Here is a 13992-nt window from a genome sequence, read left to right on the forward strand (position 1 = left end):
TATTTCTCCCAACTCACAGTGCTTTTATAACTTCGTCATGTTTTTTTTTCGCAGTCTGAGTCGCATGCTGCCAAATGTCTGACTGCGACACGGAGCCGAGCATTAAAGGCATCAGTGTCGTGTCAAAGACGTCGTTCTGCAGAGCGTCATGTGATTCGGTGCATAATGCTGGGATCCGATGTCACGTCTGTGTTCCCGCCATGTGAAACGTTTTAATTACCAGCTGCTGGATCTCAACATGCAAACTGAGATCTGCTGCAACTAAAAAAACTTTCCTGACACAGAAACGCAGCTGGCCCGTTAATAAGAGAGAGATCTGCTGATGCAGCAGGTGATGCTCAACGTGAACTAGTCGCTGGAGACGAAACCCCACATGCACGGCGTGGACTTCTCATTAAGAAATGTGGCGACCCTGCAGACATTGTGAAGGTTTGCCGCTGTGAGCGCTTTACTTCTGATTTGACTTCCACGTGTGACAAACGAAAGTGCTTTTTACGTGATGTTTTTATCTCGACTTCGTACAATACAATCATTTATTCTGTTCTAAAATAGATCACAAAAGGTCATTAAGTAAATCCAGGAGATCACATCACATCCAGTTTGTTTAAATAACAATTTAAAATTATGATCTGACTGCAGACTATATTCAAGAGCGAGGATCAGCTGATCAAAACCTTCAACCACATAACTGCCGCTCTGCACTGCACTCGCAGCGACAGGGCCGGCCCAAGCCTTTTTGTGGGAGGGGGGCCCAAATCTCCTCCAATTCTGCTGAGGGCCCCCCTCCCACCGACCACTGCGGAGTCACCTGTGCCCACATTTGTGAATAAAGACCATCAGACTTTAGGGGTAGGGGAAATCACTGTGACTGGAAATCTTACTTTAATACTGAGCAAAAAAGCCACCACTTGGTTTTACAAAGTACTACAAATTAAATTGTATTAAAATTAAAAGATAATGAGGTATAATGGGGGTGAACGGGTGGGCGAGAGAGAGAGAGAGAGAGAGATCATACCATACCATGATGGGGGGGGGGGGGCTCTTGTAATTCCATTGTTAAAATATTAGGTTTAAAGTAAACCATAAGTACTGTCTATGGGTTTTTTGACCATGTTTAAGCTTGTCATACATACAGACTTGTGTTAAAAAACAACAACATGACAACATTTTTATATATTTTTTAGGGGTGCTGGGACTCAATTTAGAGGACCGCTTATTTCATTTCACCTGTGCGGTGGTTACAACCAATTGACCCAGTCCCAAATGATGGCATCCACCTGGTCGTCATGGTGACAGATCAGTGCCAAGCCCCTGCTTCAACCACAGGTAAGCCCCATTAGCTCCGTCAGCACTGTTGATGTTGTCGGAATGTACTTTGTTTCGTTATTATTATCATTGTAGTTAACTGTAAGAAGAAGTTGACAATCAGGTGCTCTGGACATGTGCTGAAATAGCCTCCGTGCAGCAGGGGAGCAGGATGACTCTACACTGAGACAGGAAGTCTCCTGATAGGACCACATAGACCAAGGTGACCCACTTAATGCTGGATGTGAAAGTCCTTCTCTCCTCTCGTGTCCCAGTTTCTGTTCTCCGGGAGCAAAAAATAACTGTTCCCTTCAGAAAGGGGGGCGGACAGACGTTCTTGTCCTCCGCTAAACAAACGGAGACGTTAGCGACGACAGCCACTCGGCTTATTGAGCGGCAACAACATCAGAGCCGCCTGCATCAATTCCATCATCTGTGGGAACGCAGCCCTCGCTTACGCAACCCAGAGTGTGACGCCAGAGCAATAAAATAAAAATAAAAAGATGAAAGAGGAAGACGTCGGATCAGGACGAACGAGAGAGGAGGCCCACTCACATGTCGATCGGGTCCATAAACGCTGATTGATCACTTTGATCTATGAGTCACAGCCAGAAACGATGCACACACAGCAGGGGATCATTCCCAGCTGGTAATAGATTACTTCTTATTAGCCAAAGTGACGTCAGAAAAGGCTCAATAACACCCATCACTGGTTCGACCCTGTTGTTTTGGCTTTTCACTTTCCACAACGTGGTGTGTTTTCCTGCATTTTGGCAAATATATGACCAGTTTTATCAGAGTAGAAAGCAATTATCACATATAATACATAATATAAACGTAATATCAATATATATAAATACATTCTAAAAATATAAATATACTATAAATATGTAAAGATAGATAAAGACATAAAAACTATAAAGATAATATTAATACATAGAGGAATAAATAAAACAAAAAGACAATATCCAAAAGATTATTTTAAATGAAGTAAATATAAGAATGATATAATATAAATAAATATATATAGAAAATATAAAGGATATATCAATATATATATGAATACATTTTAAAGATAATATAAATATGTAAAGATATATAAAGAAATTTAAAAACTTTAAAGTTAATATGTGAAGATAAAGACAGATAAATAAAGATTAAGAAAGTTAAATAAAATAAATATAAAGATAATATAACATAAATAAATATAGATAAATACATAAAAATGATAAAGATATGAATAATAGAATGCATAAGAGAGATAAGATGGAAGATAAAATACAGTAAATAATAACCTGTAATATTAACATAAATACTCATATTTACAGCAGCTCTTTTCTTTAGCGGTGGAGACGTAAACTAAGTATTTTGCCTCCAGTCCTCTCTCCAACAATCCAGGTCTCTGAGGTTACAAATCACCAAAATATCTCCTCTCTGCTTTTGAACTGTCAAATAACGGTGAAACAGTCTTTTTATAGTAAATCCACATTTAGCAGGAAGGCGTTTTAACGCGCTGCTGTAGAAGCTCACATCCCTGTAATGTGTTCACTGATGGTGCTGGCACCGGCCTTTCTACCCTCAGGGGGGTCTCTGTGAACCTGAACCAGGTCCAGGAAAACAGGACCCGGTTCTGCCAGGGAGCCTCCCCCGTCAGCTGCAGGCACGTGGACTCCTCACGGCATGCGCCACATACGTTGTGACTCACTGATAGCGATGATGAGTCATGTGATCATGTGACGCCGATCACTTGCTGTGTTCGTTACGCTCGACTCGCACAAACGTCTCGTTAACGTCCGATGACGGGATCGAGTATGGAACGCAACGTGTGAATTATTATTTGCTTGTGTTTAACTTTAAAAGACAAAAATACTCCACTTTCACGTGTAAAAAACATTAAAAAAAAACACCTGCTCATATATAAAAAAACAGTCAACTCACGTTAGTCATCGTAACCAGAAGTGTCAAAAGTACAGACGCCCTCTACTCAAGTAGAAGTTCACATACTTGTGTTCAAAAAGACTGGTAGAAGTAGAAGTACACACACTTGTGTTCAAAAAGTTAGTAAGTACAAAGTTGTCTTACTTTTTTACTTTAAATACTTAATAAATACATGGGTAAAAGTACAGATGCCTGAAACTCCTACTTCTAATGCAACATGTGATTGGCTCCACTCGCTCTGAACAAGGAGATGTCTGAGCCGGCAGCTATCAGCTAAAAGTGCTAACAACAGTGCTGACAGAGAGGATTCAGTTAAAACTGATCCTCATGTTCAACGTGAAGTTTATATGGGTCAGTTCAGTCTCATTAATAATGAATGCACAGAGAAGGATTCAAATATGTATTTTGTGATTTATTGAAATGTATTTGTGAGAAGAGAGTCATTTATAAATAAATCACAAAATACATTTGTGAATCCTTCTCTGTGCATTCATTATTAATGAGACTGAACTGACCCAATAAGTTTACAGGAAGTGATGTCATGTCGCCCAGGTGCATTTCGTGTGGAGTGAGCACAGCACCAGACTCCATTTAAAAAATAGCCTTTTAACACTAGATTGCTTATCATCAAACGGTCATCAATCAGCTTTAAAAGTGACATTGTATTTTAAAATCAGAGCTGTGTGGAGGACCTAACTGATGCTGATGTGAAGAGTGCATGTGGTTTTAAAAAAGAGACGGATTATACATGATGAACTATTTTACATTTAGCAGAGAAATGAGCTGGAGTCATTTTTTAAAAGCACATAGCTGGTCTACTGATTGATGTTGAATTTTAAAATGTTTGTATTTAGTTCCGTCTGCCGTAGTGAACAAGCTTCCCTCCTGTTGCCGTTTTCTATAATCTAAATATATGAGAATGCAGCAGGCGTGATACATGAAGCGTCACCTGGTGTGATCACTGTGAGAGACGACTAACTGCAAATAATAAAACAGCTTTCTGACGGTGAAACATTCATTTACACATTTACACCTGCTGAATCCACATTTTCTCTCCTGCATTCATGGATGTTATTTATATATCCTGCTAAACGCTTCTATGACAAAGATGACCAGGGCTGTGAGCATGTGAAAGGGGCGGAGTATTTTATAAACTAATATGAGACAGATATGAGGAAGTTCAACAGATAATCAGACTAAAAGAAAGAGTTTAAAGTGATGGATGCAGGAAGGACAGCTGATAATAAATCACCGACTGTTTGAATTAATAGATTTATAATATCGCTGCTCCATCTAGAGCTCCACAGATCTGTAATTAGTCACCGAGTCATTCTTTATGAAGTGCAGCCAGAGTTACAGCCGATAGAGTAAGACTTAAATATAATCACGCATTCATTTAATATAAAACACACACAGAGCTAATTACAGTCTAGACGGAGCGGTGATATTATAAAAGTATTAATTTGGACGTTCACACTTTCAGTGATTTATCACCAGATGTCTTGTCTCTCTTTTAGTGCGATTATGTTTTTACCAACTATGATCTAACAGCCTGCTCATCGAGCTCCGATTGGTCTGCAGGTGTGCAGCATCAGTTACCATGGCGACCTACCAGCAACACAGAATTAAACCTGAAGTTAAACCTCAAATCCTGCCTTTAGCTCTAAGATGTCCTTCCGCCAAGACATCTTCCATCTCAAAACACCGACTCCTTTCACGCCACCCTAGAGACAAATCAATCAGTGTGATCGTCTGACTGATATCCAATCATTTAGCAGATTCCACATAATTAACTCCTTTAAATCTTCCAGAGTGGATCATTCCAGACCTCTCTGGAGAAACCAGTTCACAGTGTGTACGCTGCATTCCTGCGAGGCGTTCCACGCTTAGATAAATACACTCGCCACCGCCGCCACTGTGTTTACCCTCTCACTCACACTACCCATGATGCCGAGCGCCACAGAGCCGGTTGGCCATGTGTGCGAGCCTTATCCAGGATTTAGATTAGCTGCTGAGAGAACACAGTGTGTTTGCGTTTGACTCACTTCGGAGGGAAGTTTCAGCTTAAAGTGTTTCGTTTGTAAAAACAGGAGTTGGGTGGGAGGAAGTCTAACAGCGTCAACGAGGGGGAACCAGAGATAAGAAAGAAAACTTCCACTGGTCCTCGGTGTGATGCTGATATATAAATATCCAGGTTTTTAACAGCACTCAGACCTGTAGTTAGTCCTTGTTCTGATTCAGAAAGAAATATTCGACACATGTAGCACTCAGACATCTGTTTGATTCATGTTTGGAGTACTATCAGGACAACTCAAACGAAAATGCTGATCTTTTTTTGGGCCGTTTGGATTCCGGAAACATCAGGGAGTGGTCACCCTGGTTACGTTCTTGTTAAAATCCCCCCGAAAATCCTTAATGGATCATTTTGGACTGCGTGTATACTAGGGATGGGGGGAAATTCTCATATTAATTGTGACTTTTAACGGGATGATTGTAAGAAATATTTCTCCCCGGAATCAATATATTTGTATTTATTTTTTTACGGCATCTCAGACAGCGAAGGCGTGAAGTCATATCCCTTTCCTGAAAAAACAGGGAAGAGCCACCGAGAACGGTAAAATCCCAGGGAATCTCAGACCACCGGAGATAACACCTGCACCCTGACATGTGAAAGTCTGAGAACATCGGTGCAGCTAATTTCATCTCTGTGACACAAAACTCATGAAACACAAGATAAACTCACATCTGCTCCTTCAAAGTTTCCTTCCAACTGTCTGTAAGTTCAACATACGAAACTCATTGAGAGTCTCATGTAGGTCAACCGGCCCTGTAACTTATCAGCAAACAGACCTCAGGTCAGTGAACTGGAGCTGGTTTCTCTCGCTGCTGATGTTCAGTTTCGTCAACACGACGAATCAACAAACCAAACACCAGCACCATTCCCTGAAGTTTACAGCAAAACACACTCAAGCACTATTAGCAACAGTGTTCCATACGATTCCATTGAAATGGAAAAATTTAGGTTTTGCATAATTTTCTACCACTTCATCACATGGCTCATATTTTGTCTCACATTTCTACCATACCATTCAACAAGTGAGGGCTGAATTAACAAAAGTACTGCATGTCCATAGTGGCTAAATCTGCAAAAATAAAACAGAAATAAACCGTCTGATTCTCAAAGCGACCCAACGGTGCCACCCAGTAAACGGCGTCCCGGTGCTCCTGAGCTGTTTGCATCGATTTAAATTAGGTAATATTGGCTTCTTTCTATGCAAATGAGCCTTGCTGTAAAAACAGTCCAATTAACAGTCTGTTTGATATTTACTGGAAAGCACCAACAACCAAGTTGGTCCAACCCAGAATCAAAACACTTTGAGCTTTAGTACATTTGCTAGTTTTGTGCAGTTTACAGGAAGTGATGTCATGTAGCCCCGGTGTGTTTCATGTGTGCACCAGACTCCATTTAAAAAAACAGCCTTTTATACACTAGATTTAGTGCTTGTCGGCTAACGATCATCAACAATCTTTATAAGTGATGTATTTTCTTTTTAAATATGTTCTGTGTGGAGGATCTGACCGACGCCGATGTGAAGAATTCATGTGGATTTAGAAAAGAGATGGATGATAAATATATGGAAAAATCAACTGGTGAATAATTAAAGAAATGGTAAAGTGTTACATTTGAGAACAGAGTTTGGTGGGGCGGTAGAATCATTCTCAATGACAGAGCTAATAAAGGCCTGTATTCTATTACCGGCTGGGTCTCTAACTTTGGCTGTCTGTGGAGGTAATCTAATTGAGGCCGGGGGAGTCCACAGGCAGCGTTATTTCCATGCTTCATTCATTGTCAGCCGTGCAATGCCTTCCCGTCGCAGAGATTTTGGCTGAAGCTATATTAGAGGATTTACGGTATGTAAGAAGCTGGCAATGCATTCGCGTCGCGGCGAGTTTCGAGAGACGGGGCGCCGCAAGCTCTTGAAAATCTTTTAAACTGACCGTTGTCGATCTAAAATAAAGACAGATTCAGCAACTGCATAGCTTGTTTCTCACATAAAATCTTTTCAGAAACACATTTCAGTGAACTAATTTCGTAAAATAAGAGAAAGTTTCCAAAACGAGCCGCCATGTTGGTCGGTTTGAACTCCGGGAGACAAGACAGCTGTGAAAGCGATCATCCAATCAGGTGCAGCCATGAAGTGTGCGCGTGATTGTATGAAGGAGAGCGCCTGTCAATCATCCTCCTAGTGGCAGCCCACCAAGCGTGCAATACTGGCAAGCGGTAAACGTTGTTTATCGTAATATGGCAACTGTAGAGCCAAAGAGGAGACTTTTTCAATAAATGAACCTAGTATTTTATAGGTTCAAATAGACACAAAATCTTGTTTTTATTCATTCTACTGGTAGTCCGTTTTGCTCAAATAGAAATAGAGGCCTGTCTCTAATTCTGGCCTCCTCCCAATAAAGGCCTAGGCCGCGATGCGCTTGAGTAAATAAAGGCCCGGGCCTATATTAGAGGATTTACGGTATTTACATAATAATCTATTTCACACATAGGGATCAAATTCAATGCAATTCAATATGATATCCAGCACTAAGAATGTGTAGATAAATGTCATGGCAATGCATATGGAGGTCTGGAGGGTTAATCTTCTGGGGACCATGAATGTCCATTAGCATTGTTACCGCGACGCCCCCTAGCGTGACATAAAATCAATGTTTGCGGTCGGAACGTGTCGCCTTTGCCAACATCCACACTGTGACTCCACTAGTGTGATGAAGATCGGCGTAATAAAAAGCCTCTCACAGTAATTAGCTTACAACTAATTAGCATAATTCTCAGGGTTTTATGAAGCATCAACAGACGAGACAAAAAAAGACCCGAAGCATCCTCGTGGCTCCGTGTCAGTCTCTGCTGCTTCATCCTAATTTCTCTCATTACGCAACAATAAAAACACTGAATTCCCATTAAGGAGCCAGCAGGAAAAACCCAACATGTTCTTATTCTGATCCTTTTACATGGACGAGGAATTAATTAAAGATGAGCCACAACTACAAGACTGAAGCTTCTCCGTGTCCCAGTGAGCTTCGACTCGGTGGCACGTTGCAGTTTGAGGCCGAATCTTTATTACAGGTCTGAGGCAACGAGACCAATAATACTAGTCAGCTGGAAAAACACAAACAACTGTCCTTTACTTTGTTGAACAACAACAAACAACAGCTTCTTCATTACATGGGTTTTATGCCTATGCTTTCATTGTTTATTTCATTTTTTAAATTATTTTTGTTTTAATGTTAGCACTCTGAGATTAACTGAATGATAAGTGCACTACAAATCAAATATATTATTATTATTATTACATTGAATTAGTTGCTTTTCATTAAATATGTATTTATTCATAATACATAAATAAATATTTAATAAATAAATATTGAAATATGTATTCTAATATATTTAATATAATATATTGTTATTCCCAAAATAATACTTATAACAATACCATTTTAAAATGTATGTTTTATTATCATTATCATATAATATATTGTCAGTTATAAATTATAATAAAAACAATTATATTATAATAATATTATTGATTGTATTGTTATAATTAATGATAATAATAATATTAATAATATAAATACACAATGATTCTTAGTTTCAGGTGGGTTATACACAGAATGAAACAGTTCTGAATATTATATTATATTTCTGTGCCTTTAAAAGTAGCTCCATGTGTGATATTATAGCCCCTTCTTTTAAATTACCTCATCTATCCTGATTTCAGTCTTGCTTTAATGTGAGGCTATTATCAGGTGTATTGTTGCTTTTCTAAGTGACAGTTTTAAAAATGATTTCCATTTTTTTATTGTTATTGTCTTATTGTTAAAAGCAGAACACAGACGAAGCAACGAGCTGACGCCATTTAAACAGAAAACACACATTTCAGATTGTGATATTTACTGCAAACGATGAACAACGAAGCCAACAGGAAGTAGGAAACTATCAGGCCGTGTCCACGCTGACAGCAGACAACACAAGTCACAGGGACCGGTTGGATCTGGGTTTATTGTTGTGATTTCCTAGAGGGTCTGATCGGCTTCACGAGACCTGAACCCTGAAAGAGCTGAAGCCCAGCTGACTCTGGGTCTGTGCTGAGAAGGCGTGAAAGCTCGTGGGTGGGCCGACGCATCCTCAAACACACATGATTACTTGTATTTCCATCCGTTCTATATCCGTCCCCTCCTCCTCACATCCAATTACTCCCGTTAAGTACATGTGCCGCATTAAAACTGGATTTGGGGGGCGTGAGACCGGCAAAGTAAGTACGCCATGTCATTGCGAGCAGCTGCAGCAGAGTTGTTAAACACAAACGCGGTCACCCCCCCTTCAACCTTCTCGCCGAGCCCGTGTGTAATTCTGCTCGCCGCGTTTGACTGTCGCCCCATGTCACATGATTATGCAGCATGCGTATTCATTCACACCAACAATGCGATTTCTCCCAGATGGCGCTGAGCCACGTCGATGTGGAGGATTCATCGTCCTGCTTTCACACGGCGAGAAACCAAGTTCCCAATGGCTCACATTAGTCCAGAGACCAGACCGGACTATGTGGAGAAACCAGAGACTGTCTGTGGTCCCAAAGGTCTACAATAGTAGCTCACATTAGTCCAGAGACCAGACCGGACTATGTGGAGAAACCAGAGACTGTCTGTGCTCCAAACAACAAGGTCTCTGCTGTATTTATGTCTAGATGACCTTATTTGGAGTGTTGATGGAGCAGCTACAATGTTAGCATAGCCTAGCACCCATCAACCAGACTCCATTCAGAAAACCAGCGTTTTAAAAGTAGCTATCTTGTGGTCTTGAAGATAGACCTAACAAAGCATGAGTTCACACTTTTCATCATTATGGAGTTATTTCAGCATCTTTTTCTTCTGGTCATTGATATCAAATCACAGCTAAATTGTTTATTCTGGGTTCCTCCAGCTGTAGGGAACCAGCAGATGTGTGTCTTGCTAGATCCAGTGAATCCAGCTTGGTGAAATCCATCAAGCACCTGTGGATGATTTCATGAAGCCAGACGGAGGACGGAGGTTGGTTGCCCTGCCTCCTTCCTTATTTCCAGTTGTTGGGTTTCTAGTATCAGCTAATATTAATTATTATTTATTATTATTATTATTATTTATTATTTTAATTTCCAGAGATCAGACCTGACAGCTGGGATTGGCTCCAGCCCCCCCGCAACCCTGAATACAGGATAAGCGGTAGACAATGGATGGATGGATGGATGGATGGATGGAGATCAGACCAGCTGTCTGGCTTTAATGCTACCTGTTCTGATAAAAAAACTTCTGAACGAGTGTGATCAATATCACAGGGATGTATTTTTAACAGAAACTAACAGCTCCTGTGTGTATATAAAATGGAGACGTTGGCATTTGCAGCTGCCTGGCCTGCGATCAATCAGTGTGAATAATAAAGGCCAGTAATTATAGGCTGTGATTCCGGCTTTCAGCGAGGCTCCTCTCCTTCTCCCTCGCTCGATGTCAGCCTGTTGTCTTCTTTCAATTCTCTCGCTGGAGAAGAACTGGATGGAAATGTAAACCTGGCTGATGAAGACGATGAGGAACGGTGAAATAAAGGTTCCAGTGAAGGCAGGACGAGAGGAAGGATGACGATGAAGCTCACAGAGTCTTCGTCAGTGGGAGGCAGCTCGTCTCTTATTCATGCTGGATAGCTGTCAGTTCCTGGATCAGCCTCTTCCTTACATGGACTCAAAGACAAGGCTGTTACAGCAGCACCACTCCACTGTTTTATTCTCTTTTTGTTTTCCTCGTTCTTCTACTGAAGAATGAACTGATTCAGGACGAACTATCAGAGCCCCATTTACAAGGACGAGCACAAATGAAGCGGCAGCGTCGGGGGAACATTTGAGTAGACGATTGTGTTGCCGTTCAAAGCGGAGAAGAATATAAGATTTTTAGTTGTCAAACACACACACACACACAGTAGGAACATAGTTCACACTGAGCAATGAAATTGTTATTTACTAAAAACTGAAAAGGTATGAACGTATATGATGTAACGTAATATGTACAAAAGAGCAAGAAGTATGAAGTATTCACAGAGGACTGTAGAGGGCTAGAGGGGAGGAGGACTATAGGGGACTACGTAGAGGACTAGAGGAGAGGAGGACTATAGGGGACTATGTAGAGGACTAGGAGAGGAGGACTATAGGGGACTATGTAGAGGACTAGAGGAGAGGAGGACTATAGGGGACTGTGTAGAGGACTAGAGGAGAGGAGGACTATAGAGGACTAGAGGAGAGGAGGACTATAGAGGACTACGTAGAGGACTAGAGGAGAGAAGGAGGGGGGGTTTAGCTCAGGAGGTAGAGCGTTTGGCTGGTAACCGCAAGATTGCCGGTTCGATCCCCGGCTCCTCCTAGCTGAGTGCCTGGTGTCCCTGAGCAAGACACCCTAATTGCTCCTGACGAGCTGGCTGTCGCCCTGTGTGGTTGACTCCGCCGTCAGTGTGTGAATGTGTGCGTGGATGGGTGAAAGTCAGTCATTCCTGTAAAGCGCTTTGGATAAAAGGGCTATATAAATGAGCCAATTTACCATTTAGAAGGACTATAGAGGACTACGTACAGGACTAGAGGAGAGGAGGACTATTGAAGACTGTAGAAGAATTTAAGCTTTTATTGTGAAAGGTCAGAAGAGAAGGAGCCATTGTCAATATGGAGGTAATAAGTGTTTTCCCCCCATGTAATTAATGAATAAATCAATAAAAAACATGAATTAAAAATAATGTAGAGAGCAGTGTCATTGAGACATCTATGAGAATAATATAATGTAAGTATCAGAACACATCCATCCATCCATCCATCCATCCATCCATTGTCTACCCGCTTATCCTGTATTCAGGGTCCCGGCGGGGCTGGAGCCGATCCCAGCTGTCATTGGGCGAAGGCAGGACGCCAGAACATCAGAACACAGACACCCATAATTACTTAATTACTGTTTTTTATTGATTTATTCATTCATTTGGGAAAAAAACACCCCTTTTACCACTTCTGTTCTGACCTTTCACAATAAAAGCCTTAGACGTAGTCCTCTATATTCCTCTAGGTAGTCCTCTATAGACCTCTATCTAGTCCTCTAGGTAGTCCTCTAGGTAGTCCTCTACTCTCTGGGTAGTGAGTATGGAGGAGTGCATGAGTGAATACTCTCAGAAGGGTAACTAATCATTCTGGATCCATAGGAGCTTCTTATCATTTAAATTCTAAAGCACAAGACCACTTCAGTAGAGACCTGCAGAGACCAAAACCTCCAGCCCTAATGAGGCCCCATACCAACACCAATCCCTTTAAGCTCTCTCCGATGCATGTGAATAATATGCGTGTGTATAAAATATTAACCATATTTCATACAGTGTCCTGTGAGATCTCTGCAGCTCAGACGATCAATAAAAGGACAGAAGCGAAATGAGGCCGAGTGCAGACCCGAAACCCGGTCTATGAACTCAAAAGGGTCCCAATCTACACATCGACAAAACCCAGAAAACAACTAAAACCTCCTCTGTCTGTCTGTGGCTCGACTCTTTAAACGGGTCCTGATTAAACACTTTCCAGTGATTATCGCTTTGCTTCACCACCAAACTCCCTGAAAATTCAATACTTTAAAAGTCTCCTTAAATATTCATCAGATACTTTTACAAATATTTAGTTCTCCTCATTAACATGAAGCGCTCTTCACATCAGCGTAAATTAGATCCACCGCACAGCGCTAAAAAGAAAATAGGTCACCTTTTAAAGCTGGTTATTAAGTTTAGTTATTTGGTGTTGAAAAACGCCAGGAGCTGAATCTGCAGGCGAAATTAATCAGAGCACACAAGGACAAACTGCTCTGAGTTACCACGTGACTGTTCGCTGGCGAGCAATATAGCATATAAAACGCTAACGTCTGGCGCAGAGCTCACCCATCATTAAACGCACAGGGGCTACATGACATCACTTCCTGCAAACTTTACAGAGAACAATGTGACCAAAACGACTAGCGTTGAGATCGTCCTCCTGACGGAGCTGAATCCTAAATGGAGGATCCAGATGTTACTTCCTGGGTCTGTGGTCCCCCAGAGGTCTACGATAGTAGCTCACATGAGTCCAGAGACCAGACCAGACTATGTGGAGAAACCAGAAAACAACAAGGTCTCTGCAGTATTTATGTCTAGATGACCTTATTTTGAGTGTTGATGGAGCAGCTACAGAAAACCAGCGTTTTAAAAGTAGTTCGCTTGTGGTCTTGCAGACGGACCTAACAAAGCATGACTTCATACTGTTTACTGATCACCATCATTATGGAGTTATTTCAGCATCCTTTTCATCTGGTTATGGAGATTAAATCACAGATAAATAGTTTATTCGGGGTTCCTCCAGCTGTGGCGAACCAGTCCGACGTGGGTCCTACTTATCATCCAGGAGGTGCTTGGTGGATTTCACCGAGCTGGACTCACTGGATCTGTCATGAACCCAGATACTTCAACATGTACAAAGCAGCAAAATTGGTGATTTCAGCCGTGAAACCTGGTTGGGGTCTACGTGGGGGGGAAGCCCCGCCTCCTTTCTGTGGCATCGAGTGACGCACATAAAGACAAATGGATGGTGTGAACGCTGCATGAACACCAGCATGGAGGATATTAATGATCGTGGGAAAGTTCAGCAACCACTGTAGAAATTACTAACGGGG

At 41.4% G+C, this 13992-nt stretch overlaps 1 protein-coding gene across 4 annotated transcripts in view; it reads right to left on the bottom strand.

The window, feature by feature from the left end:
* The window catches only part of LOC311014182 (cyclin-dependent kinase-like 5), a 37610-nt gene that overhangs the window by 17894 nt on the left and 5724 nt on the right, over positions 1–13992 (bottom strand). The gene's annotated exons all lie outside the window — the stretch shown is intronic.

The sequence above is a fragment of the Eutrigla gurnardus genome (assembly GCF_963514095.1).
Source record: "Eutrigla gurnardus genome assembly, chromosome: 6".
NCBI lineage: Eukaryota > Metazoa > Chordata > Actinopteri > Perciformes > Triglidae > Eutrigla > Eutrigla gurnardus.